At 43.0% G+C, this 27,665-nt stretch overlaps 1 long non-coding RNA gene across 4 annotated transcripts in view; it reads left to right on the forward strand.

Moving 5' to 3' along the window:
* The first annotated feature begins 7,379 nt into the window (after positions 1 to 7,379).
* The window catches only part of LOC113201041 (uncharacterized), a 33,067-nt gene continuing 12,781 nt past the window's right edge, over positions 7,380 to 27,665 (forward strand). For 3 of the 4 annotated variants that reach the window (XR_003303108.2, XR_003303107.2, XR_003303109.2), the window contains exons 1-3: positions 7,380 to 7,460; positions 8,094 to 8,258; positions 20,915 to 21,041. This is a non-coding gene — a long non-coding RNA (uncharacterized LOC113201041). The remainder of the gene's footprint in view (positions 7,461 to 8,093; positions 8,259 to 20,914; positions 21,042 to 27,665) is intronic. The other variant, XR_003303110.2, reaches the window with a different exon arrangement.

Here is a 27,665-nt window from a genome sequence, read left to right on the forward strand (position 1 = left end):
CCCCACCTTAGAAATCCTTTGTATTACTCTCCCACATGGCTTTATTCTGGTTTCTGGTTCTCTCGGGTCTCCTTTTCTTTTCTCTGTTTGTTTCTGTTTTGTTTATGAAGCAGTGTCTCTCTGTTGCCCAGGCTGGCCACGAACCCCTGGCTCAAGTGATTTTCCCACCGAAGTCTCATGAGTATTGGGACCACAGGCACACCATGGTAGGGCTCAGGTGCCTTTTCCCATAAGCTGTTTGAAATTAGAAATCATCTCAATCTCTTCTAAGCCCCACCTAGTACAAACAGTGTAGTTCTGGACTCTAGTTTTAATCTAAACAGGAGGGGTTAATTTAATGTTGCAGCACTAAGTCTTTTCACAGAGATGGTCTTTCACGGGTATCTTGGCCTTTGTCACCCTACCCTGAACACTAAACTAAGTCTTTGGATTGACCCTTTAGAGCTCCTAGGATGCTGGCCTCTGGGCTTTCTACTTCATGTCAAATGATAAAGCCATGCCTGACATAACAGGTGCTCAGCAAAGGCTGGCTGATGTGATTCCACTGCTGCACATCCACTGTGGCCTTTCATTTCATCTTCTGCAGCGTCTGTAGCTTTTATTACAGAAATTTTAACTGTCATAATAGGCAACAGCCATCTATTCTGTTCTAACTCCATCATGTGTTAAATGTGATACAAGAGGGCTGGGGATGTGGCTCAAGCGGTAGCGCGCTCGCCTGGCATGCATGCAGCCTGGGTTCGATCCTCAGCACCACATACAAACAAAGATGTTATGTCCACCGAAAACTAAAAAAATAAATAAATAAACATTTTTTAAAAAAAGGTGATTCAAGACACAAAAAAATAGAAAGCCAAAACCACATACATAACAGCATTGAAGGAAAGAAAAGATTCCCAGGAGATCAGGACAGTTATGACATGCCACAAATTATTCAGTTTGGGATGCAAATTCAGCATTCTGGCAATCAAAGTGAGAGGGTCATTTGCTAAGTCTGTATTTGGAAGAAAAAAAGTCAATACTTTAAAAATTTTTTTTTTTCTAAAGCTTAACTTAGAGTTAGGGTAAATTTCTCCATTGGCTTTCATGTAATCCTACAGTGCCTTTGGAATCATGACAGTCTGTCTCAGTATAGATAATCAGTATAACATAACAACATGCAGTAGATTCTCCAGTGATTAAACATTAGGTTCCCAGTAAGAGGTTCAGGAAGGCAGGCATGGAGACTATTCTCAAGATGGAATGGGGTTGTGATGGGCAGGACATAAAGAATATTAGATCATTCCTTACTCAGTGTCAGAAGAAAAGCTTCACACATATTTGAATCATTTAGTTCACCATATTATGGAATGGAGACACTGAAATCACTTACTCAGGGACTAGGATTTAACCCCAGTTCTGCCGATTCCAGCACTGGTCCTCTTAAGCTGGATCCTGGCAAGATCTAGAAAAGAAGAGAAAAAAGTAGGAAATGCTCAGTTGTTCCAGCAGATGAACAGCACTCCCTAGGGCAGGGGATGCTACCGAGCCAAAAGTAAGAAGGGGAATTTGAAATCACATAGCCAGATGGCAGCAGCCTTGAGTACTACACTTTTTGGATTTCATATTTTAGGTGATAAAGGAAATATGAGACATTTTTCATTGTGGTAGCTAGGTTGGGTTTGGGTGGGGAGAGGAATCTGGTAGAGGGGACAGAATGGCTTGGAAATGAGAGATGGCCAAAAATTAGGTGGGAAGCTGGGGTGGGGTGGTCTTAGAGTTAGTGGGGAATAGTAATGGACAGAAGAAACACTGTCTTAGTCCATTTGTGCTACTCTAATGAAATACTGGCAGGGCTCCCCACAACAGTCCCTCTTTCAACCACCCTTAAGGACCAGATCCAAACCTAGCCATTTCAGATCCCGACACACAGGAAGGATGTGGTGTGCCTAGGGGTACATGTGCACAGGGAGCAGCAAGAAAGGTTTCCTTCCTTAACCTGGTGTCCTTTACCTCTGTACAGCCACCAGCACCTGGGCACTGGTCAGGGTGCTGTATAAAACAGGCTGGGTGTCTAGAGTTAGCCTGCCTCTTTAACGAGTCAGCAAAGAACCCACAGCTTGGAGTTCCCATGAGGAAGTCCAGCAGAAGGGCTGGGTAGGCTGTTTAAGGAGAAATGCAGGGCCTCCTGGTGTGGCTGGTTCCAGGGAGGGATAACAAGTCAAGGTGACCCTCCTGTGGGCAGCCACTCTGCCGCCCCTGGCCGCCTCCTATACTTCCCGTGCACTGAGAGGAAAGGTCTCTTGCTCCTTTGTTTAGAACAGCTCACTGATTCCTTGCTTGAGACAGCAGGGGCTTGAAGTCCAAGTGCTGGGCAAGGGATGCAGATGCAACTTAGTGTGAGTGAAGTGGCTGCAGGTTTGCTTTCACCATTATTGCTCCAGATCTGTGAGCTTGCCAGCGCTGCACCACCGCCAAGGCCTCCAGTGGAAATGTGCACATTCTTGGCTTTTATCAACAACAAAACCCAGGCAATTTCAAGGTCATGTTTGTGGAGCTTTAAGCTAAATCCTAAATAAGAGTGTCCTCCCTTGCAGTCTCCACCATGACCTTCTGCAGGTTGAACAAGTGTGAAAGACAACATGTGAGTGGAAAATGTGCTGTCAATCATTGCCTTCTTCCATTCTCAGTGTTTACAGGGTCTCCCTGTAGCAGGAGTCCTAGGTTCTGGCCAGCAACTTACATTCAATAACTCCGGTATTGATTATTCTAATACTTCTCTGTACCGTGAATTCTTTGATGGTGAGAAAGTTATGAACTGCAGCTGAAGCCTTTCCTACATTTACTACACTTGTCAGGCTTTTCTCCACCATGATTCTCTCATGTTGAATATGTGGAGCGGTCACTGAAGCACCCTCTATGTTCGACACACCAGCAGGCTTCTCTCCAGGATGAACTCTCTCATTTTACACAAGAGATGGGCAACAGCCAGCTTTTTGCATATTCCATGATATGGTAGTCTCTCACCATATCCATGACCATCAAAGTTTGACCAGCACCCAGAAGCTTCCCTACAAACCGACATTCACAGCTTTCCTCCATTTTAAACTGCATCAAAATGGACAAACCCAGCATACAGAAAATCAATAAAACTAAGTTGAATGCAACATCATCAATCAACTGGACATAATAGCCACCTACTGACTGCTTCATCCAACAGCAGCAGAACATACATTCTTCTCCAGCTCACATGAGACAGTCACTCACCAACATAAACCACGTTCTGGGTCATAAAATAACATTTAACTACTTTAAGAGAATAGAGATTATACAGTGTCTATGACCACAAAGAATTAAACTAGGAATTAATAAACAGGAACATAAAATAAAGTCCCCAAATACTTGGAGATTAAACAACAAACTTGTAAATAACACATGGATCCAAAAAGGAATCTCAAAGGAAATTTAAAAAATTTTTAAGCTAAATAAAAATACATTAGAATTTGTGAAATAGAGCAAAAGCAATGCTTAGATTATGTTTATAGCAGTGAATGCATATACTGGAAAAGGATGATGACCTAAAATCAATCACCTAAGCTTCTTCCTTAGGAAACCAGAAAAAGAAGAGCAACTTAAATCCAAAGTAAACAAGAAACTTTTTAAAAAGTTAGAAATTAAAAACAGGAAGTTAACAGAAAATCAAGAAAACCAAAAGCTGGTTCTTTGAGTGAATTAAATCAATTAGAGAGTTTGAACCAATAATTAACAATTCTAAAGCAGAAAGCACCAGGTCTAGATGTGTTTACTGGTAATTTCTACCAAACATTTTAGGATAAAGTTATACCAGTTCTCTGATTTCTTTTAGAAGACAGAGGCAGAGGGACTGCTTCCTAACTTCTCCTGTGAAGTTGACATTACCACAATCCAAAAAATATATATATATATATAAATATATAAAACAAGAGGATTTCACCAAGGAAAAAAAGTTGAACAGATATATTACCCTATATGTTCCACCATGGGTTTTATGAATTTATTGGTGAGTTTTAGAAAAGTAGAAAACTAAGGAAGCAAAAAGAAGCAATAACTACCTCCAGTGTATAAGAAAGGAAAATTAATTACATTATACAATGTGGCTCTGCTGGGAACAATATTTACATGGTCATAACGTAGATACCAATGGTGAATTAAACAAACCTCATGATCATCACTCCACTGGAAAGGCTGGGGGGAAGGATGTATATAGGAGGGTTGAGCACCCCTGGGTTGAATCCCTGGTACAAAACCAACGAAAAAAAAAAAAAAACCCAAATGACAGACCATAACCTTCCTCTACATTATCCTCTTCCCATTACTCTTAAAATCTTTTCTGACTTCTATAACCCTAGATTCTTTCCATGAAAAAGCCAGATCTCCTCGGGATTCCTCTGATCTGTTAATGGTGCAACCATTCCTTCAGGCTTGAAATCCAGCCATTACCCTTGACTCCTGTCCCTGGGTAAGATATATGAAGCAAAGATGATTCAGGACAAGGAGCAGAAAACTTTCCCCACTCCAGATGTCCAGATGGTGTAGTTGGAAGGAGTGAGGTCAATGGGAGTTTCCCTTTGAAGTGGGTATTAGGACCCAGCCCCTTCCTATCTTTGCTTCCATGCAGCCATACAGACCTCTTCCATCGGACGATCTAAGCAACAGGGTTAAGCAACCATGGGCTCAAATTCCTGCAACCGCAAGCCAAAATAAATCTTCCCTCTTTTGGTTTCTCTCAGGTATGTGTCACAGAAACAGAAAGCTAACACACCTTGCCAACCTCCTCAGCTCCTCTCCCATCCTCCAGACCTCTGTACTCCTGCCAACCTAGTCTTCTCATGATTCTTGAGAGATGCCACGTGCCTACCTGTCTCAGGCCCTCTGCCTGAAGAAGCCTTCCATGTTTTCTTACATTTAAAAAAATTTTTTCTTAGTTGTAGATGGACACAATACCTTTATTTATTCAATTTATGTGGTGCTGAGGAACAAACCAGTGCCTCACACATGTGAGGCAAGCTCTCTGCCACTGAGCCACAACCCCAGCCCCTGATTTCTTACATTCTAAGATGAAGGTTTTATTATTATTTAGGTGTGGCGAGGCCAACATATTAGGTGACACCTGTCTTTAGAAAGATAGTTTGTTAAAATGTACAAGAAGGGGCATGTTGTGCCATGCCATGCAGGGCTACCCAGAGCAGCACCAAGGTTGGTCCGGAGTGAGAGGAAGACATGGGTAACAGCCTGTGTTGTAGGTTATGTGGGAAAGAACAGTAAAACAGCATAAACGACCTCAGACTTTGCTGAGGGCCATTACCAAGTAGGTATGACGCATCAAAATCTCCTTGCCAGCGTACCCCATGCTGCTTAGGACATTCCATGGGACATTGCATGTATGCTTTAGTAAGATGACCCTGCTCAAGGTGATCGAGGGTGGATCCAGGTTTGAGGAAGTATCCTGCAGGTTTGAGGAAATATCCCGGTCCTTGGGTTTAGGGTGTTCCCGGTTTAAGACAATAGGGGTTTTAGGGAAGTTGGAGGTTGAAGATTATTGCTGCTGGGATTAGGGTGTTCCTGCTGCTTGTTCCCGTTGAGTTCTCGTGAGATTAAAATGGGATTTGGAAAAAGCCTGGTGGAGTAGGTGAATTGTGCGGGATATTGAGGATTGCCCCTGAACGTGTGTGGAGGCTGGTGTGAGTTCAGGAATAAAGAATTGCTGTTTGAACCTACAAAGCTGTGTGGTGGCTCGTGATTCTGTGCCAAGCCGAGACATTGGCATTTTGGCAAGACTTGGCCAGTATAACTTCTGCAGACTTCTGGGCCAAGTTGTCTCCCACCTGGCCCTGGTGTTAATAACAGGGGAAACAGGGGCCTAGAGTATAAAAGCCAGAGGGAGGTGGGAAGGGGGATTCTGGGCTCTATAGCAATTAGTTTGTATATGAAACACACTCTCCTGGTGGCCAGTTTTTTATATTTCTAGGAATTAGCAAATCTTGGGAGGGAACAGTCTGAGAGAAGGGAGAGTCAGCTCTCAATAAGGCCTCAAATACCACAGCAACAAGAACAAATACAAAAATATAATAAATATAAATTTATTAAATTTTATTCATAAATATAATAAATATATTTACTTTTTCATCCATATCTCTGAGTTCAAATGTCATTTCCTCAGGGATGGTATCTATACTTCCCAGACTAAGACAGTCTCCTTCATAATGTCTAGCTTATGTTTGTTTTATGTTTTTCTTTCTGACCAAATCAAACTTTAAGATATGTTGTCGTTTTTGTCCACCTTTGTACTACTAGCTCCAAAGACAGGGCTTGGCATACAACAGTTGATCTGAATCAATGAATGAATGAATGTCTCCCAGCCTTAGTCACTGCCACACCAGAATGAAAAAACCACAAGCATTCCCTTTTACCTGTAAGTTAGATCCCAAAGGTCAGCAACTTAGAAACCACTTGACAAAGGACTAGTGCTTGGCAACTAGGAGGCTAGGTCAAATCCTAACTTTTGCCATGAATAGCTCTGATGATTTTATCTAATCATCATCTCTTATAACAATGGGGGCCAAGTGTATTTTTATTATTAAGGATATGTATTATTCTGGGCTGCATAATACAGGTGTAATGCCAATTAGAGTTTCTGCTGGATTCTGGGTTGAGGTCACGAGACTCCAGCCCTTTCTTCTTCCTCAATGCAGTCTGCTTCTAAAGCTGCCACTGGAAATCCAGCAAGAGTGGACTGAGGCTCCTCGAGGTGCCCAGGGAGATGCACTAAGCAATTCGCAATCCACCTCCACACTCTGGATCTGTGGAGGCCGCGCATTTCCCGAACACCCCGCCGTCCTGAAGCGAGAGGGGCGTTCCCCTCCGTTGTTCCCGGTTTTTGAGCCTCTTCCGCGGCGATTTCCGTTTTTCTGCCCTTGGGGACCGTTTTTTTTCCCCGTGAATCCCACCTCCGCGCGGCTCTGAAACACCGACGCCCCACCGACCGCCACCTCTGGAGGATTCAGACGGCCCCGGCCGCAGTTGTAGGAGATGCTCCTCGCGTCTCCCGCTCCCGCCCAACGCACGAGGCTGAAAAGTACCGGGTCGGGCTGGCTTTCCCGGGGCCACACGGACCGGGCCCCGAGAGGGGTCCCGTCCCGTCCTTCCGGCCCGGACTCGGGGGGCTGCACTCGGCCCTGTGCACGCAGGATTTCCCTCCGGTCCTCGGGCTCATAGAGTGCGGAGAGAACCGCGCCCTGCACGGCGGGCGAGAGCGTGGACGGCCACCCGGGGCGCCCCCTCCAGGCATAACGCCGCAGCCACTGACGCGACCACAAGTCCGCGAGGCCGGAATCGCGGCGTGGTGACGTCATCCCGGAAGTGCGGGGCAGCTTCCGGCCGGCCGCTGTGGGGGCCGCTGAGGACCACTAGTCGCTTCCGCGCTCGTTTCTGATCCGGCGCTGGTGAGTCTGCCGGGATCCTGAGCCCTGAGCTGGCCCACGTGTCGTGTTTGTGCGCCGGGAGGCGGGAGGAAGATGGCGCCCGTCACTTTCCGTCCCCGCCCGCAAGAGATGCGGGGCTGAGGCGCGGGTCAGCAGCCTGCCTTTGACGGCGCGCTCTCGCCCGCTGTCTCCGGGCCCGCTGTGTGCTGTTGGGAATGCGGGGTGCCCAGGGGTCAGACGCGAGCGTGGAGTGGCTCTGCGGGGCACCTTCCGCCCCAGGGCGCGCCGCAGAGCCTGGCCGGCTGCACCCCCCGGCTGCACCCCCCGGCGGCACCCCGCCCGCTGAGGTCCGTGAGGCCGCAGCGCCGCCCCCGCCCGGTGGGAGAGCTGCGGCGGGGTCCCTCCCTGCGTGGACACGGCTGCGGCTGGTCCAGCTCTTTCTCACAGCCCTCCCCCTTTTCTTTCCTACCGGTCGGTCTCATTTTCACTTTTGTATCCTTTGGTATTGCCATCCATCCCAGGTGTTTTAAACTTTTTGAGGTGAAAATTGCACACGGTAACGAGGTCTCCCTTTTTAGCATTCGATAGCCGTCCTGATGATTAGAAGCACTTGCCAAGTCCTTTCCAGGTGCTTGACGCTTCTCTTCTTTCCAGGTCTTGAGTAAAATCAAGTTGCCAGGCTGCAAGTGATGGATCAAGGAGGCCAGAAGAGGAGTCTCGACAGTAGTTCCTAATATTACAGCAGAGGAAGAACAAAAGAAACACACAGAGGTCTTGATTTGACTGGGAACAAGCTTGTGACTCTGGCAGGCATTTTTTGTGAGTTATCAGGCATTCCTGTATAAAAACCCTTCTTTTACAACCTCCCAGTTTTACTTACTTTCAGGAGGACTGACATAAATGTACATCTCTAGTAATAGAGCCATTGCCTGATCTTTTAAATGTCCATGAACGGTGGTGTTTTGACTTATACTCTCCTGCCAGGTGTTGAAGGCCAAGTTGGTCAAAAATTAACCTTGTCCTTATTTACTGTTACAGAGTCAGTTAAGATTTGTCAGGGATCACTCTTGGCTCCTTTAGGTTTTGCTCTACCAGTTGTGCCAACTGCCAGGATGGGCCAGGGTCTTGCTGACCACATGTGGCTTTTCTTGGAAGTATCAGGGACATTTCCCTCTCCAATGACCCTTTGCAGAATGTGCACTGGTTAACTTCCTGTTCTGTAGGGTCTTCTCCATCCTCCTGGTCAGAAGGTTGGCTTACCCACCAGAGTTGCAGGGCCCTGAGGGGGGTCCTGTCCTCTCTGTCCTGGCTGACCTTAGAGGGCAAGGCCCAAAATGTTGGCTGCTCTTTCCTTGGCCCTTTTACTTCCTTGACTTTGGTCTCCAAGTTGGGTTTTAATCATCCAGCAGGTCAGTTTCACCAGTAACTTTAATGTTCATATTTTTATATTACCCTTTCCATTTAACTGGGTTTAGTATTAGAAGTCAGCCATATGTCCTGTTTTGTTCTATAGGTGATGACTCATTATCTCAAATTAACTCAGGTTGTTCTATTAGAAGCAGTACTTCAAAACATTAACAGGCAAATGTTTAAAAAGTTCTATAAGGAAAATACAAAATGAAATAAACGAGACAAGAAACATTCAGTTTGTATAGTAGCTTTGAACCAAGAAACAATTTCTATAATAACACTAATGAAGCTTTGGTATCTATTTTTATTTTGCCTCTCCCAAAACACATAAATTTATCACCTCAATCACATGAGATCCTTTACAGATCTTACTGTCTTTTAAAACTGTCTTACAACCTTGCATGCCTTTTATAATTTGCCCAAACTCTTACCTAGTTTTGTATCCATTGTTTATTTTGAGATCAGAGTAATTTTTATAATAAAAAAAAACCCTTTATCTTTTGAATATAACTTTAAAGAGCTTAAGTTCAACCTTCTTTGAAGCCATCCTAACATGAAGTATGGTGAAAGGCAGAGCCTTTTTTCAGGTGAAGTGGGGCTCTTGGCTAATCTTAAGTGTTTTATTTCTGAAGTTGATCTTTGCTTCTTTCTTGAATATCATTTTACAATGTTCTCATATATTGTTTCCTGAGTCCTTATGAATATCATTTAACAATCTAAACCTTACATCTGAAACATGAATTGAAACAGAAGCGAAGAGAGTGCCTAACTTTCTTTTTGTGGAAGGAAAAAAAGTGGCTTCCATGTTCCACATATTCAACCTTTAAACAAATTGGGCTCTCCTTATTATCTTCCAAGAATATATTTAAATTTCTATCCCAGTGTAAAAACACAAATTCTATATATAATTTATTGATAACAGTTTACCTTTATTCAGTTATATAACATTAAATGACATTAATAAATCCCTAAATTTGTTATTTTTATATAAGTATAATAGATGACCACTACAGGACAACTTTAGTTTGGAGCACAGCATCTTGGTAAAGTGTTCTCATAAGCTCTCAAATGTAAATATATATCTGGTCACATATTTTAGGGAGCCAACTATATTGTAATAACCTAAAATAATATTTATCTAACTAGTTATAAAGTTATCATTTAAAAGACACAAACCTGGGCTGGGGTTGTGGCTCAGTGGTAGAGTGCTTGCCTAGCACATGTGAGGCACTGACTTCAATCCTCAGCACTGCATAAAAATAAATAAATAAAATAAAGGTACTGTGTCCATCTACAACTAAAATATATATATATATTAAAAAAAAAAAAAAAAAAGACAAACTTGCCCGGCATAGTAGTGTTTGCCTATAATCCCAGCAGTTTGGGGAGGCTGTAAGCTTAAAACCAGCCTCAGCAACTTAGTGAGGCCCTAAGCAAGTTAGGAAGAACCTGTCTCTAAAAAGTATAAAAAGGACTGGGGATGTGGCTCAGAGGTTATGCACCCTTGTGTTCAATCCCTGATGTCCCCCCACCCCACAAAAGCTATAAACTCTAATTCCTTTAAGACTTAGTTTTTTATTTAATAAAACCTAACAGACACAAGACATTATCTTTTTTATTTTTTTAATAAAGGACACAAGACCTTTATTTTATTTGTTTATTTTTATGGTTGTTGGATCAAACCCAGTGCCTCATGCAATCTAGGCAAGAGCTCTACCACTGAACCACGACTCGGCCCGAGAAATTATCTTGCTAGATAAGAACAGATCAATGCTTTAGACTTTGTTTCATATCAATGCCTTAAAATCTAACTTTAGAAAATCTTTAAATATTTTTTCCTAACTGTAGTAAATTACAGCCAACTTAATCATACACAAACATTTTGAGATTTATGTTCCACAAACCTTCTGCAACTTACTTAGACATTCAACTACTTGTTTACATTCTTAGTTTTGTCTTCTCTATTATCTTGGACTTTAGCACAAAAACAAAGCTTTATCATGCAAAATACCTTATCCAGAAACATACATTTTCATAACCATAACTTTTTATATCTCCCTTCTTTCAGTTGTTGACTCTTTCTTAAATTTACATTCTGGAATTAGACAAACTTATGAAATTTATGAATTTAGACAAATTACTCCTTTTTAAAAAAATATTTTTTAGTGTTGACGTACCTTTATTTCATTCATTTATTTATATGCGGTGCTGAGAATTGAACCCAATGCTTCACACATGTGAGGCAAGCACTCTACCATTGAGCCACAACCCCAGCCCCCCCAAATTACTCCTGTTTAATAAGATGAACTACTTTACTATTTTTATAGTACTTTAACCAAAACATTTTTTATTCCTTGCATATAGAGTTACATGTATTAGAATTTTAGTAACCTTGCTTTAATTTAGGCCCAAAACTAAAGCTGCCTTAAAACTGTTCTTCCATTTACCCACTTATAAAAACATAGTTGGTGGGCCCAAAGAAGTCAAGAGCACTTATACTTAGCAGTTGATGTTTCAGTATTTTAACTTTGCAAATTAATCAGACATCTCTAACGAACACATTCATAAATGTTTATCCCATATGTTAAATCTAATTTACCCTTTTTAAACTCAGGTTATCCAAGGCATTAGAAAAGTCTAGTTAACGCTTTAAATCAGTTATTCCTGCTAAAGAAAAATCCTTAAAAACAATGGACATTGCATTTTAAACATTTTATAGAAACACATGTTTTCTTTATTGGCTGACCACCTAGGTTAGTAATTTCAAAGGCATCTGCACTCTTACCAATGTAAATTGACCCTTTAAAAGTTAAAATAGGGTTGGGGATATGGCTTAGTTGGTATAGTACTTGCTTCGCATGCACAATACCCTGGGTTAAAACCCCAGCACCACACCAAAAAAAAAGTTAAAATAGAACCTGTCACAGATTTTTACAGTATGACCTAGACATGGAAAGGGTATGTGTAGTTGGGAACATTGGGATATCAGCTATGTGGACCCTGAAATCAAAGGTTCAGGTGGCCAGTCGTTCTCCATGGGGGCAGGTTTATTCCCACCATCACCACTGTTTATTTTTTCTGCTTAGGACTCCTCAAAGGAAAAGAATACTTATGGGATCTTTCTGTTGTTCATCCCTGTCCCTGGGCCTAGAATTTTTATTCTCCGTATTTTGTAGGTTCTTGTAATTTAAGTTTCCTCCTGTGTACTCAATTCACCACCTCCACCCCCTGACTTATTGGAGGTTTCTTGAGCACCCTGATCCCTTGTATGCTTAATTCCCCTTATTGGGGAACTCTGGCACACACCCCATCCCACTTTCCTGGGTGTGGTCTCATCTTTCTGAATAGTGTCACACCACCACCCCTTGGGGGGTGGGTCTTGCACTCATGTCTCAGTCACACCCACATAACCTCCAGGATGTCCTGACCACAAAGGAAGTACTTCTTTCTTGAGAATAGATTTTTCTTCCTTGGTCCATGTATGGTGTTACCTGGTTGCCATGGTACTTGCTTGGGCTCTTCCTTCACGTGGTTGATCTATCTTTGATTTTGGATCTGTTGTTAGCCTCAGGGATCACAATTTACTCCCCCACTTCAAGGTTGTCATAAGGCAGTAGGATGTGTCTCCTCTATGGAGGTAGTCCCCAGGACCCCTTAGACAACATATGGAACCCCATGTTGGACACCAAAATTGTTAGAAATACCGGGGTGCTGCAAGGAATCAAACACATGCCTAAAAGTAGCTTGGTAAGGCGATCTCTACTTCTGCCAGAAGGGTGTGCTATCAAATCTGGCTAGCGAGCACACTGGGTAGGCGGTGCACCTGCTTTTATCCCTAATGCAGTGCTGCCCCTTGCCCTGATAGGAGGAGCTCAGGGTTACAATCTATACAATTGGCTGATTTTAATATTAGGGCGAGCAAAGGGAAAAGATGTAGTTAAAATGGCTACAGTTGGATCTTACATCCCAGTTAAGGCTAAATACTCTGTTTTGAGAATGCACCACCAAACTTTGAATTTCTCACAATATGGAGGGAGGTAGGTTTATGTAATGTAATGTAATGTTACCTGGGCAGAAAGGTTAGCTTATGCTAAATAGATGCTTACTGTATACATTTATCTTGAACTGTCCCTCCCATTTAATTAGTATCATTTTAAATAATTTTTTTTTTTTTTTTTTTTTTGGTGCTGGGGATTGAACTGGGCCTTATGCATGCAAGGCAAGCACTCTAGCAACTAAGCTATATCCTCAGCCCGCTACAATACCATTTTTAATGACACCATCTAAGAATTAATTGATCTGTGCCCTATATCGGCATTTCTTGGCTGACTTCCTAAACACCAGTGCTAAAATTTGGAATCCCTAGCAAATGTTTCAGTCTGCTCTTGTTGAAATAGATTTTTAAAATGATTGTTAACTTTATTAGTAGTGATAATGGCATTATGGTGCATTTAAAAGGAAGAAAAATTCCTTATTAAGACATACATACTAACAAGTCTAATAATGTTAAACTTTAAAATACTTTAGGTAGACCAGTGAAACTCCATATCATGTACAACCACAAGAATGGGATCCTAATTAGAATAAGTTATATTCCATTTTTGTATAATATGTCAAAACACACCTTACTGTCATATATATCTAAAAAGAACAAATAAAGATTAAAAAAAATTTTAAAATACTCCAGATAGAAATTAAAGTGGGGAGTTGGGGTAGAGTTGCCAAACAAGTTGATCATTGTTGAAGCTGGGTGGAAGATAGATAGGAATTTGCTATACTTTTGTAATTTGTGTCTGAAATTTTCTGTAGTAAATTTAAAAAAAAAATGTTTACCAGCATTCTTCTTGGAATAGAGGCCAAGTAATCCCTCCCCACTTCTGTTCAAGTCACCCTTGGGCACTGCTGAAGTGAATGTGCACCCCCACTGTCATCTCCCTCATGTCCAGTGATTCTGCTTCTGGATCCAGCCTCTCACTATTTCTCTGACAGTACCTCTGAACCTAAATAATCTCACTCTTCTAGAATACCCTGTCTGCCTCCATGCTGAATCCCTGGGTTCTTTCCACGCTCAATCCTGAGTTTCCTTTTCTTCAGATCCTGCTTCCTTATCAAAGTCAGGTTTCTTATTTTCCATGTCCAAAGACCCTGTGATGGTATCACTTTCAAGCACACTAAGGAGAAGGTGCAGTAAGGACCAAATCATCTGGCACTTATATCCCCATAATCCCTCTACCTATTCATCTTGTAGTCTCTCTTGTGCACATGATTGTGGAATCTGGCTCTATGTGCTGACAGAGTAGCTGCTTAGTAAATGTTTGTAGAATCAGTATCCACGTAGATGAGTCATCCAGCAAACAGTCTCCCCTTTATCTCGAATCCTGGGTCTGGTGGCAGGAACCGCATGCCTGTGTGTAATGCAGCATCTGCTGCCTGAGCTTTCCATCCTCCCACTAGAGAATCTAATTCTCCCTGGTTAATTCTTATTCCAAAAGTTCCTCTCCTCCTCTGCCTTGAAAAGGTGCCTGCCATCTGCTGTCCACCCACAAACTTCTGTCCTTCACACTTTTCACACCCACTGTTGTCTCCTAACCAACCCAGCTTTGCCAGAGGTAACCATTTCTTTCTGTCTCCTGTATCTCACGCTCTTCAGTTCTCATTCCCTCCTTTTCCAGTGACTCATTTCATTATCACTTTAAAAAGGTCTAGGTCACTGGGTCTCTACTATTTACATCTTTCTAAAATCTGTGTGCTCCCTTAGGCACCATGCTAAGGCTCTTACATGGCCAGATTCCATTCCTTCCAGACCACTACTCATTTCCTCTATTCGCCTTACCGTCCACATAGTCCAGAGTCCCTAAAATTTGACCTGTCTACCTAAAATCTCAACTACACCTATTCTTAGGTAAAAGAAAACAAAAAGTACATAGGTATCATCTTTACCAATCAGGCAGAAGTTCCTAAATATGTCAGTCTTGGGCAAGGTGTGGGAAGTCAGCCTCACATGATGCTGGGCGCGGAGAAATGCTGTAAAGGCAGTATTTGATACAGTTGCAAATTCATATGCCCCTGGACATAGCAACTAGACTGCTTCTGATTTACTCATCTGCCTGCATATATTAAATGACTAGATAAAGGTTATACATTGAGTAATTAATTTGTAATTTGCTAATGTTCCCCATCATGGGATTGGCTAAATAAGTTGTTGCCATCTATAAGTGACTTACTGTGCAGTTTGGGGTGATTAATTTTATATGTCAACTTGGCTAGACTGTAGTGCCCAGTTGTTTGGTCAAACACCACTTTACCTGTTTCTGTGAAGGTATTTTATAGTTGTGATAAAAATATACAATCAGTTGACTTTAAATTACTTATTCTCCATGTGGGTGAACCTCATCCAGTCATTTGAAGGCCTTAAGAGCAAAAACATGTTTGCAGTAGAAGGTTTCTGCCCCTCGTAGCTGTAACAGAAAATCTGCCTGAGTTTCCAGCCTGCTGCCTGCTCTCAAGATTTTGGAGTCAAGATTGCAAAATCAACTCTTATTTGAATTTCCAACCTTTCTCTACAGGTTTGAGTCTTGCTAGCCCCCATAATCATGTGAGCCAGTTACTATAAAAAAAAATGCTTCACACACACACACATTTGCTGCCTCCCCTAACACCTCCTTCTCCTTCCCTCTCTCTCTTCATCTCTGTTTTTCTGGAGAACCCTGATACATGGCTGTGAAACAAATTATGAAGACGATTTATGTGGAAGGATGTCAGGAAATATTTTTTAATGAAAAAGCCAGGTGTATACCAGTATGTGAAAGAAGAACACATGTTTATATTTGCTTATATCTGCACCAAAACTCTGGGAGGACACACAGTGGTTACTTGGGGCTTCCGGTAGATGGAAGATAGGAATGCTAGTTTATAGGTTTATACAGCACTTAGGTCAATACTACTGGTCCTAACATGCTGATCAGGGTTTGAAAAAGGTAGTGATTCTATTGGTCCAAAATTAGCTGATCAGGGTTAACCCACTGGTCAACTCTTGAGTCCCAGCGTCCGTCCAGGTCTGCACTACTTCCATCTTTTCACCACTCAGCTGCAGGCTCACCTCAGCTCTGCCTCACTGCACCGGGGCTTGTGCAGGCTTGGAGCGCAGTGGGGCTCCAGAGGCTGCAGCCCATGCTCTCCGCCTGTGCTTCCGCGGCTGGGGCCACCGCTCTGCAGCTCAACCCCTCCGCTGCAGCTTCACACTGGGAGCCGTGGGGTGGCTGCGTGACTTGGTGGCCAAGCCAAGCCAATGGGAGGAGTTATTAGGTGTTGTAAGGGGCGGGGGGATCAGCACTGATGAACATGCTCAAACATTAGGTGCGGTCCCATCTAAGTGCTGACAGGGTGAAGACTCCCGCCAACTGTACCTCTTAGTTAAACCAGATGTCATCTGTGCCTCTTCTCTTTTCCTCACATACCACATTGAGTTGTATACAAACTCTGTTGGTGACACCCCAGAACTGTCTCTTCTCCTTTGCTGCCATCACTGAATTCACATATGATCTCTTAGCTTTGCCAAAATTTCTGGCCTCTGCCTCTCATCTTTTCCTACTTTTATGTTGCTGCTAGAAATGTCTACCTCATTCTCAGTAGGCCATACAAGACAAGCCTGTCCCCAAAGCCCACTTCTTCAGCCTTCTTGCTGCTTCTAGCATGTGTGCAACAAAGCAGTCAATTTCACCTCAATGCTCCCTTCTGGAAAAGAAGTCCTAGGAAATAAAGTCCTACTCTGGTGCACCTAGAATTCACATGCAAAAAATCACCACCCACTTGCTTATTGAAGTCTCCTTCCTTACAAAGAAGGTCCACCTTCTAGGGTTTACAGATGATTAAAGGATACAGCATCTGTTCCCAGTGAAGAAAGGTTAGTCTGGGACACAAGACACTGCTAAATCTGTGTTCATTCCCATCCAAGCCAAACTGCATTGGTCACACTCTCCTAAATCCTTTGACCCAAAAGACAGTTGAGGGAAACAAAGGCTAAGTTACTTGTAGTTTCACTTGCTGTGTAGCAAGTTTCACAAAATATCAGGTCCAGAGAATCCAGGACACTAGTTTACACAGAGCCATTAACTATGTGAGATGTTACATGATGAGACATGAGCCTCGGTTTTTCTCATCTGAAAAATTGGGAATAAGGGTTGCGTCCCCATCCCTCAAAGACCTACCATGAGAATCTGAGAATCATAGAATGTATGATAAGTGAAATGGCAGATATTCACTCAACCTTTGTTTAAATCCAAAATGTAGGACCTTTTGAGGTGGAAGAGTAGTCACTGCACTCCTTCCCAACTCTGGCAGCCACAGAGGCTCTCTCCTCTCATCTTCCTATTCTAGGGGCTTCCCCATGTGGGAGAACTTGCCAGGAAAGCCTGGACGCTGCATTGTTCAAATTGGCTGATGTGTCCCAGACACTGTTCTAAGTTGCACATGTTTTGTCTCATGGAATCCTCACCACTACAACAGATAAGTTCAACAGTGGTTTGAAAGACATTCCCAGATTTCCTTGATATGGCTTGCAAAGGTGGAGCCAAACTCCCCTGCCCTCTAGGGGGAACTGGACTTACTGGCTTCCTACCCGGGAACAAAATGGATGTGACATCTGTGGCCTCAGAGGCCAAGTCATAGCAGGCCTTGTCCTTGTCTCCTTGCCTTCTTACTTAGATGACTTGCACAGTAAAGCCCAGCACACCGGGGGCTGTTGTTGCAAACACACACACTCATGCATGGACTGCAATCTCTCGTTTCAACTGATGACAAATTGCCCAGTGCCATTCTTCCTTACCCCCCCACTGCAGCTGTTCCCACCTATTTGCCCCTCCATGTGCCTTCATTTCCTCCTGTGAGCCCACCAAAAAGTTGATCTCTACAGACTCCATGAGGAGGCACATTTTACCTGTATGTACCCTCTTGAAGCTTTTTGGGGCCTGAGAATTAAATTGACATATGATAAATCAACAGTGAAAACATGCAAATTTATTCAATACAAATTTTTTTTTAATTATTTTTTTTAATGAGAGAGGAGAGAGAATTTTTATTTATTTTTTATTTTTTTTTGTTTTTTTTTGAGAGAATTTTTAATGTTTTTTTTTTTTTTTTAGTTCTTGGAGGACACAACATCTTTGTTGGTATGTGGTGCTGAGGATCGAACCCGGGCCGCACGCATGCCAGGCGAGCGCGCTACCGCTTGAGCCACATCCCCAGCCCCCAATACAAATTTTTTCATAGCATCAGAACTTTCATAAGGCCTTTCTTCTTGGGGCTGGGGATGTGGCTCAAGCGGTAGCGCGCTCGCCTGGCATGCGTGCGGCCTGGGTTCGATCCTCAGCACCACGTACAAACTAAGATGTTGTGTCGGCCAAGAACTAAAAAATAAAAATATTTAAAAAATAAAAAAAAAATAGAACTTTCATAAGGAAACAGGGACCCATAGAAGCAGAGTTGAGCATCTAGGTACTGAGTTGATGGAGTACTCCACTGTGAAAATGTGACCAGGAAGGGGGGCTTGGGCTGGAGTGGTTAGTTTGGTGGAGATCACTAGGAAGGTAAGAGTTAGGGTAAAGAATTGTGTGTGCAGGTTTCCCCCAGCCTCTGCTTTTCCCTTTGATGACAATGACACTTTCCTTCTGACCTAGGGAAGACATGTTTTGCATTGCAATTTCATCTGCTTTAAGAAGGAAGATCACAGTGATCTTCACCTGCTCTTTCCATGTGACTTAAAATTATCAATATTGCAGAGCAACTTATTTTAGGAGGGTATGTTCTGAATTCCTTCAACTGCACAGGGTGGGAGACAAGAGAGATTTATTCTGCCAGAAATCTGGTTATACTAGTTCCTGGAAACTCTGGATGTTATCTTATACATCACAGAAGGATTTTGCAGGTGTGAGGAGATGACCTGGTTATCAGGGTGGACCCTGAATGCAATCACATGGATCTTTATGAGGGAAGGCACAGAGAGAGCTGATGAGACTCAGAAGAGAGGCAGGTTGGAAAGAGGTGGCCACAAAGCCAAGGTCTCGCCACCTGGAGCAGGTGAGGCATAGTCCCTCCTCTGGGCTTGTAGTGCCTTGACTATGGACCAATGAAAGTGAGTTTAGAGGCTGGGGCTCCAGAACCATGGGAATAAATCTCCAGCTTTAATTACCATGTCCATGTGTTAAATTCCTGCTCTTTCAGGATCAGGATGGTCACATTTGTCTACAGTTGCCAGGTGGTGGAGTTCCACTGATCTTTGGTTATACTTTCTTCACAGTGCTGGACTCTACTAAAGTTAGAGTGGGTAAGGGATCAAACAAAGAGACCCCTGCCCCTCTTTTGTTCCCTGTCGTAGGCAACAGCAGGGCCATCAGCCTCTCAGAACTGATTCCAGGTTTCCCTCAATCTGTACTAGTCTCAGAACTACCCTTCTCATAGGCCAAGGTAAGGATGTGTCCCCTTGATCCTGTTCAAGATGGCTCCTCCAGGCCCAGGCATCTGAGGCAGAGAACACATACTCACAGGACAGGACTGCAGATCTGACCCCACTGGGAGATCATCCATGCTGGTCACCTTTCTGTCCCCTCTCCACACCGTGGTCACACGAACACACCCAGAGGGAATGAACTCCCCTGACCTTGCCAGTGCTGCATCCAGCTTTCCCGGGAGCAAGTATTTGCCATTAGATGGGCAGAGATATACTGCCAGTAAGAATTAACAGTTGCATTTTACAGAGGGAAACGTTGGTGGACTCATTTTCTTCTCAACATCAACTTGTTCTGCCATAGTTTTTTTTTTTTTTTTACTTGCAACTGCCAACACTCTCTAGCATTGACAGATGACCAAATGAAACAGGAAGCAAGTAGTTATGCATGGTTTAACAGTGCATCTGTTCCAATCCAGCAACTAGGCATGATTGTCATTTTATAGTGTGCTTTTGTAAACGAGCCAGAATTTATATAGGGAAACAATTTGATTCCTCACACCTGTGCATAAAGATGTCCAGTTGAAAACCTGAGTTGTGCTCCTCAAAGGATTCAGACTGGAGTAGTGGGATAGTCACCCACAGAGGCAGGATGAAGTCTCCCCAACCATACAGACTTTGCTTCAGAGGTCAAGACTGATGATCCACACACGCACTAAAAGAGTGTGAAGTTCACCATCCATACAATAAGGCTTTCTAGGGGGAGCACGGCAGGCTCCCAGGTCTGAAAATATCTTGAGAGAGTGGGGAGGGACTCCCAGCTCAGGGTTTTATGGTGACTGGGTTGGGCTGATGTGCAGGCCCCTACACGGCTAGGGATTGTGTGGTTTGGACAAACCCACCTTGCCCTGCTAGGACTCCAGGGGAGGGAGCACAGGCCTTCTTACCACTTGTACAGGTGAGAGGTAGTGGGTGGGGTGGCTTGAAAACTGTGGGCAGCGTCCACCAGAAATGGAAGCAGGCCTTTAATTACAGGTGGTTTCTGAGTGAAGGGTTAAGAATCTGGTAAAAGGAATTCATAGTAAGGCAGGTGAAAGTGGATATGTCTCATGTCAGGGACAGAAGCCTGGTGGCTCACGTAAAGATTCTGAAAACCTCATGCTGTCTGATATGTATGCAATCCCTTCTCAGCTGTCTCAACTGTAGAAAGAAGGAGCAGCAACAAAAAACAGGTAAAATTTTTTTAAGAGCTCTTTGTCTCAAAGTCTCTGTTAGCTTGGAAGGCAAAGGGGCACCCTAGCCTTGCCCCAAGTTTGAGAAGCCGTCCCTTGGGTGGAAGGAGAGACAGCAGATTTTTCTGTGGCTTCTTTCTGTGGTTGCCTCCTCTCACCTGCAGTATGGCGGGAGATTCTGCCTTCCGTGAATGACCACAGAAATCTCTCTAGGCCCAGTGTTCTCCCAGAGCCTTGCCACTCTCAAGCAGGAGGTGGCTCCTGTTGTCCCACGCCACTTCATACCTGGGGGGGACTTTGCTACTGCACCCATGAATAGTCTTTGACAGCAGTGCCAGTGAGCAACTTCCAAGCTGAGGATATAAAAGGTGTGATACCTGTCTCTCTCTCAGGAGGGTCACCTCTGAGACACAGCGCCATCCTGTGAGAAAGCCTAGGCCACCTGGAGAGGAGCCCTCTGGGGTTTCTACCTACAGCAACACAAGTCTCAGCAGAAAGCCAGCATCAGTTGCCAGGCAGGTAAGCGAATGGCCCTACAGGTGATTTCAGCCTCACCTTCAACCTTGCACCTGATCCCTGAATAGCCAGGGTGGAACAGAGCTGGATCACGCCCTCCGAGTCCTGTCCACCTGCTGGCCTGGAGTCCATCAACAGAGCAGTCATCCGTGGCACTTGGTGTGAGTCGCTGGGCCACCAGAGGAGCTGGAGCTCACTTACCATGTCCCCAGAAGGCCTCATCACCTCCCTCACCACAACCACATGCCAGTCCCGTTCATCATATTATGAACCGTGTTGGATCTTGTTTACGATTTTCATTCTGGTGAGACACACATAGGGTTTCCCACTTTGATGGCCTGCATTCAGGTGGCATTAAGTACACTGCAACCTACAGCAATGGCTGGGCTCTCCAGAACCATTCACCGTGCCCAACAGTCTGTGTGCATCAAACAGTGACCATCACCCTGTGACCCTGGAGCCTGGTAACTGCTGACCCACCGTCTGTCTCCATAAGCTACCTACTCAGGTGCCTTGAAGACAGGGAATCACGGGTGTTTGTCCCTTCCTGTCTGGCTTCTCTTAGCACATTTTCAGAATTCATGGATGTCCTAACATGTCAGAATCTCCTTATTTTTAAGCACATACCATTTTGTTTGTCCATTTAGATGTTAGTGGTCACTTGGGTTGCTCCCATCTTTGAGCTGTTGGGAACAATACCACTACGAATGTGTGCGTATAGTACACAACAAGTCACTGCCAAATTCAGTGTCATGGAGATTTTCTCCTGTTTTCTTCTAAAAGTTGTGTGATGGCACTTATATTTAGTATTGCCAGGTGACCTGCATGTTTTGATAGGGATGGCATTGATTCTGGAAACTACTTTGGGTGGTGTTGTCCTCAGTGTGAAGTCTTCCAATCCATCTGGTAGGTTCCTGCTCAGGAGGTGTGAGCCACCTAGGAAATTAAGTCTAAAATAATCAGTAAGAAATAAAGAGAGCCAGAAATCAGATATAAAGAGGGGAGTGCCTGAAGGGTCTTCCAGTCCTGATAGGAGCTGTAACTAAACAACTGGAAAAAGGCCCCAGTCCTTTATTGAAGAGGGAGTACATCAAAGGCAGGGGTAATGTTTCAGCTGGAAGTGTCTTGGTTCTGCCCTAGCTTCTCCTCGGTGTGGCAGGGTCTTGCAGTAAACAGCTTGATTGGCATTTTGGCAAGCCACATGCATCTCCGAGAGGCTGAGTGGCTTCATCGGGTCACCCGATCTCTGGAACTATGCTAGTACTTGATGGGGAGCTTGAACAGGGTGCCACATGGACTGGGCATTCTCAGACCAGTAGAATCTGACTGGGAGTTCCCGAATCCAAGCTTCCCTGCCTAATGGCCTCAACATCACTCAATTTACGCATGGCTCAGTTCACACAAGGGTTACGGATGACTTCCGGCGATTTAGGTCTTTGATCCCTTTTGAATGAATTTTTGTGTATGTTGTAGCCAAGGGTCCTTATTCAAACTTTTGCATGTGGTTCGCAGTTTCCCCAGAACCATTTGTTGAAAAAAAAAATCATCCTTTTCTCATTGAATGGCCTTGGCAGCCTATTCTATTCCATTGGCTCAGAGGTCTGCCCTTATACCAGTATCACAGTCTTGATTACTCTAGATTTGCAGTATGCTTTGAAGTCAGGAAATGTTTCAAAATTTTGTGAAGTTTTTTTTTTTTTGGCTATTTGGGGGGGTCTCACAATTTCTGGAGGGAGAAAAAGCCACCACTGGGATTTTGATAGGGATGACATTGAATCTGTAAACTACTTTGGGTGGTGTTGTGCTCATAACAGTGTGAAGTCTTCCAATCCATTAAGCATCAAACGTCTTTCCATTTACTTAATTTCTTTTTAAAATTATCCATTCTTAATGTATAGCAGTGAAATTGATTTTTGTGTGTCGATTTTGTATCCTATAACTTTGCTGAACCGATTTAGTAGCTCTTTTGTGTTTGTGTGAGATCTTTAGGGTTTATTATATATAAGATCATGTCATCTGTGAACAAAGATAATTTCGCTTCTTCCTTACCTCTTTGGATACCATTTTTTTTTTCTTTTTTGACTAATTAGTCTGGCTAGAATTTCTTTTTTTTAAATATTTATTTATTTATTTAGTTTTCAGCGGACACATCTTTGTTTGTTATGTGGTGCTGAGGATCGAACCCGGGCTGTAGGCATGCCAGGCGAGCGCGCTACCACTTGAGCCACATCCCCAGCCCCTGGCTAGAATTTCTAATTCCATATAGACCAGATATGGGCAAATCAGCCAGGCTTGTCTTGTTCCTGGTCTTTTTTTTTTCTACATCTTTTAATTGGGATATTATAGTTGTACATATGATGGGATTTGTTGTTACATATTCCTACATGCAGACAATATAACAATATAATTTGGCCAATATTGATCCCCATTATTTCTCTCCTCCATTCCCACCATTCACCCCTTCGTCCCTTTCTAATACAGATCACTCTTTGATTTTCATGAGATCCACCCCCACATTTTTCTTTTTCCTTTCCAGCTTCTGCTTATGAGAGAAAATATACCACCCTTGACCTTCTGAGTTTGACTTATTCCACTTAAAATGGTCTATAATTCCATTCATTTTCCTGTAAATGACATAATTTCATTCTTTATGGCTGAATAAAACTCCATTTTTTATATATGTCACATTTTCTTTATCCATTCATCCATTCTGACTGATGTGAGATGAAATCTCAGTGTAGTTTTGGTTTGCATTTCCCTAATTGCTAATGATGTTGAACATTTTTTCATGTATTTTTTGGCTGCTGTATTTCTTTGAGAAGTATGCGTTGAGTTCATTTGCCCATTTATTAATTGGATTATCTAATTTTTGGTGTAAAGTTTTTTGATTTCTTTAGAAATTCTGGATATTAATTCTCTGTCAGAAAAATAGCTAGCAAAGATTTTCTACCATTCTGTAGCTTCTCTTCTCACATTGATAATTGTTTCCTTTGTTGTACAGATGCTTTTTAAATTCCATAGCAACCCATTTATTAACACTTGGCCTTATTTCCTGAGCCTTAGGTATCCTATTCAGAAGACCGTTGCCTGTGCCTATATGTTGTAGGATTAACCCTACATTTCTTCTAGAAGTTGCATAGTTTCTGATCTAATTCCTACATCTTTGATCCATTTTGAGTTGACTTTTGTGCAGGGTGAGAGATAAAGATCTAGTTTTTCTCTTCTGCATATGAATAACCAGTTTCCCTTGTGCCATTTGTTAAAAAGACTATCTTTTCTCCATTGTATGTTTTTGGCACCTTTATCAAGGATCAGATGGCTGTAGATGCACAGGTTTTTCTCTGTCTTCTAATCTGTATCATTGATCAGGTGCCTATTTTTATGCTAGTATCATGCAGGTTTTGTTACTATGGCTTTGTAGTAGATTTTTGAAGTCAGAAATTGTGATGCTTCTAGCATTATTTATTCATTATTTTGGGTTATAATTGTTTTGACTATTTGGACCTTTTATTCTTCCATATGAATTTTAGGACTGATTTTTCTAGTGCTGTGAAGAACGTCATTGATATTTTGATGGGCTACATCAAATCTGTATATTCCTTTCGGTAGTATGGTCATTTTAGCAATATGAATTCTGCCTATCCGAGAACATGAGAGGTCTTTCCATCTTCTGAGTTCTTCAATTTCTTTCTTCAATGTTCTATAGTTTTCATTGTAGAGGTCTTTCACCTCCTTCGTTAGCTTTATGCCTTGTTATTTCATTTTCTTGGGGCTATTGTGAAAGCAATTGTTTCCCCGATTTCTTTCTCAGCAGAATCCCTGCTGGGATATATGAAAGGTATGTTGATTTTGTAACCTGCTACTTTGCTGAATGTATTCATTAGCTCTAACAGTCTTTAGGTACAGTTCTTTAAATCTTCTTGGTATAGGATCAAATCATGTGCAAACAGTGAAAATATGACTTTTTCCTTTTTTTGTTTTTATCCCTTTTGTTTCCTTCTCTTTCCTAATTACTCTGGCTAGATTTCCTAGCACTATATTTAAAAAAATAGTTATAAATGAACACATACCTTTATTTTATTTTTTATGTGGTGCTGAGGACCGAACCCAGTGCCTCACATTGGCTAGGCAAGTGCTCTACCACTAAGCCACAACCCCAGCCCTCTAGCACTATATTTAATAGGAGTGGTGAGAGTGGACATCTTGTCTTGTCCCATATTTTAGAAAATGCATTCAGTATTTCCCCATTTACTATGAGGTTGGCTTTGGATTTTTCATATATAGCCTTTATGATATTGAGGTAGGTTCCTTATATCTCTAGTTTCTTTTTTTTTTTTTTTCAAAGAGAGAGGAGAGAGAGAGAGAGAGAGAGAGAGAGAGAGAGAGAGAGAGAGAGAGAGAGAGAGAGAGAATTTTAATATTTATTTATTTTTTTTAGTTCTCGGCGGACACAACATCTTTGTTGGTATGTGGTGCTAAGGATCGAACCCGGGCCGCACGCATGCCAGGCGAGAGCGCTACCGCTTGAGCCACATCCCCAGCCCCTCTCTAGTTTCTTCAGTGTCTTTATCATGAATGGGTGCTAAATTTTGTCAAAGATCTTCTCTGCATCTGTTGAGATGATTTGGTGATTTTTTTTGGCCTTAATCCTCTTTAGGTGATGAATCATATTTATTGATTTGCATATTTTAAACCATCCTTGCACCTGTGGAATAAAACCATCTGGGTCATGGTGTGTAATCTTGAAATGTTGTTGGACATGATTTGCTAATGTTTTATTAAGTATTTTTGCATCTGTGTGATGGCTTAGGCCCAAAAGGGAAGTGCCATAGAGATTAAATACTGGGTATATGAAAGAGAAGTTCCAAACTGTGATGGAGGTTGAAGCAAGGGTGTGGCTATGTCCTTGTCACTACCCAAAACCCAGTACCCAGGACAGCACTGCCTGTGGTAGGCATCGTGATGAGAGGAAAAGCAAGACCAGAAATTGAAAGCTGTCTCCACCACTTACATGATTGTTTCATCACTTATGAAAATGGGTATGGCAACACGAACCTCCTGGGGTTGTTATAAGAAAATGAGATCATGCCTCAAAAGTGGACTGCAATGTTGCTATTCAATGAATAACTGTTGCTGTAGTCATCGTCCAGAGCCTAGTGCCGAGTTCTTAAAACTAGGTATGATCAGCAGTAGGGGTTGAAGAAGGGACTGACTCACGTTAAGCAAAATCACACTGATGAACAAAAAACAAAAAATCAATTTGTTTCATGGTGCTGGGGATCTAAGGGCCCTCTTCTATTGCCTTTCTTCTTCTTCTTTGTTCTTTTTTACTGTGAGATTTGAGAAACCAGGCTCTTCAATCACCATCCTTAATTCAAAATGTTTCCAAATTGTCCAAGTAACTTTCTGGTTGACATTCAGCATAACAATGAAATTCACAAGAACATATATCACAGATTCAAAAACAACTCTCCAGAAGATTCTGGCCCCTCTTCCTTGCTTCAACATCCACACCTAACTTACCCAGGCCTGGGGCAGAGGAAGGTGACTTCTAGTTCTCTGATGCACTTTCAGGCCATGATTCTGTCACCCAGAGCCCCTAGCTGCATGGAGACCCCAGCTGACAACTGGACCACCCGCCCTTCTGGCAGAAGGCACTCCCTCACTCTTTGGGAGACTACGACATCTGCTCCATTTCTTCAGTCCCCACAAAACCTAAAATTGTAAGAGCCATGAATTTTTTTTCCTCGATAATCCCTCACCTTCTCCCACCACCCTCCTCCAACCCTTATTCTTTCCTCCCAGCTTGAATTCTATAACCCTCGCAGCAATCCCCTTATGTAAGCACCCCTGCTCTTGGTCTCTTCTCCTAGAAAATTTCTGGCTATCCCGGTTTCAGCTTGTTCTACCCCTGCTCCCACACAGCTAACCGTTGCTGAAGGACACTTAATGACAGTTTGTCTCCCTGTAACTCATGGGGCACTGCTGGTGCTGCCTCCAACCCTACATCTCTAAGAACAGTTCCCTCTCCCACACTGTAGGAGTTGACCTCATCGCCTCTCCTCAAACCTCTCTAACACCTCTTTAACCTCTTCTTATGCTTAATTTGTTACCTAATTTCTACGAAAAATCAAAACAGAAGGGAATGTCAGATGTTCCCCCAGCCCCTCGACCAAGCGCGAGGACTCATGTCCCCTCCTATCCTAACAACCACACTGTGCTTGTCTTCTAAGCCAGCCCTGCCACTGCACCCAAGGCTCATCTCATCCTGCTTCCTCAAGGACTCCATGCTACTCATCTCTCTTTTCTGGATCACCATTTTTCCCTCTCTGGTCCAATCCCAACAGCTTTCCAACTGTAGTACCTCATGTTTCGAAGTCCCCACTCCATGATACCCGCTGGCAACTACCCATGTCCTCCTCCTTTTACAGCAAAACCCAGTGTTCAAATTTGCTTTCTCCAGTTGCTTCCTTTCTCATATTTACCCCTCCAGGGTTTAGATATACTTTTCCAAAACTGCTTTTAAGATCACCCTTGTCCCCTTTGCCAAGTCTGAGGCCGACTGTCTGCCTCTCATTCCGCCTCAGCAGTGTCTGCCACGATGGTCAGCCTCTCATCCCGAAACAC

This window comes from Urocitellus parryii, chromosome 8 (genome assembly GCF_045843805.1).
Source record: "Urocitellus parryii isolate mUroPar1 chromosome 8, mUroPar1.hap1, whole genome shotgun sequence".
Taxonomy (NCBI): Eukaryota; Metazoa; Chordata; class Mammalia; order Rodentia; family Sciuridae; genus Urocitellus; species Urocitellus parryii.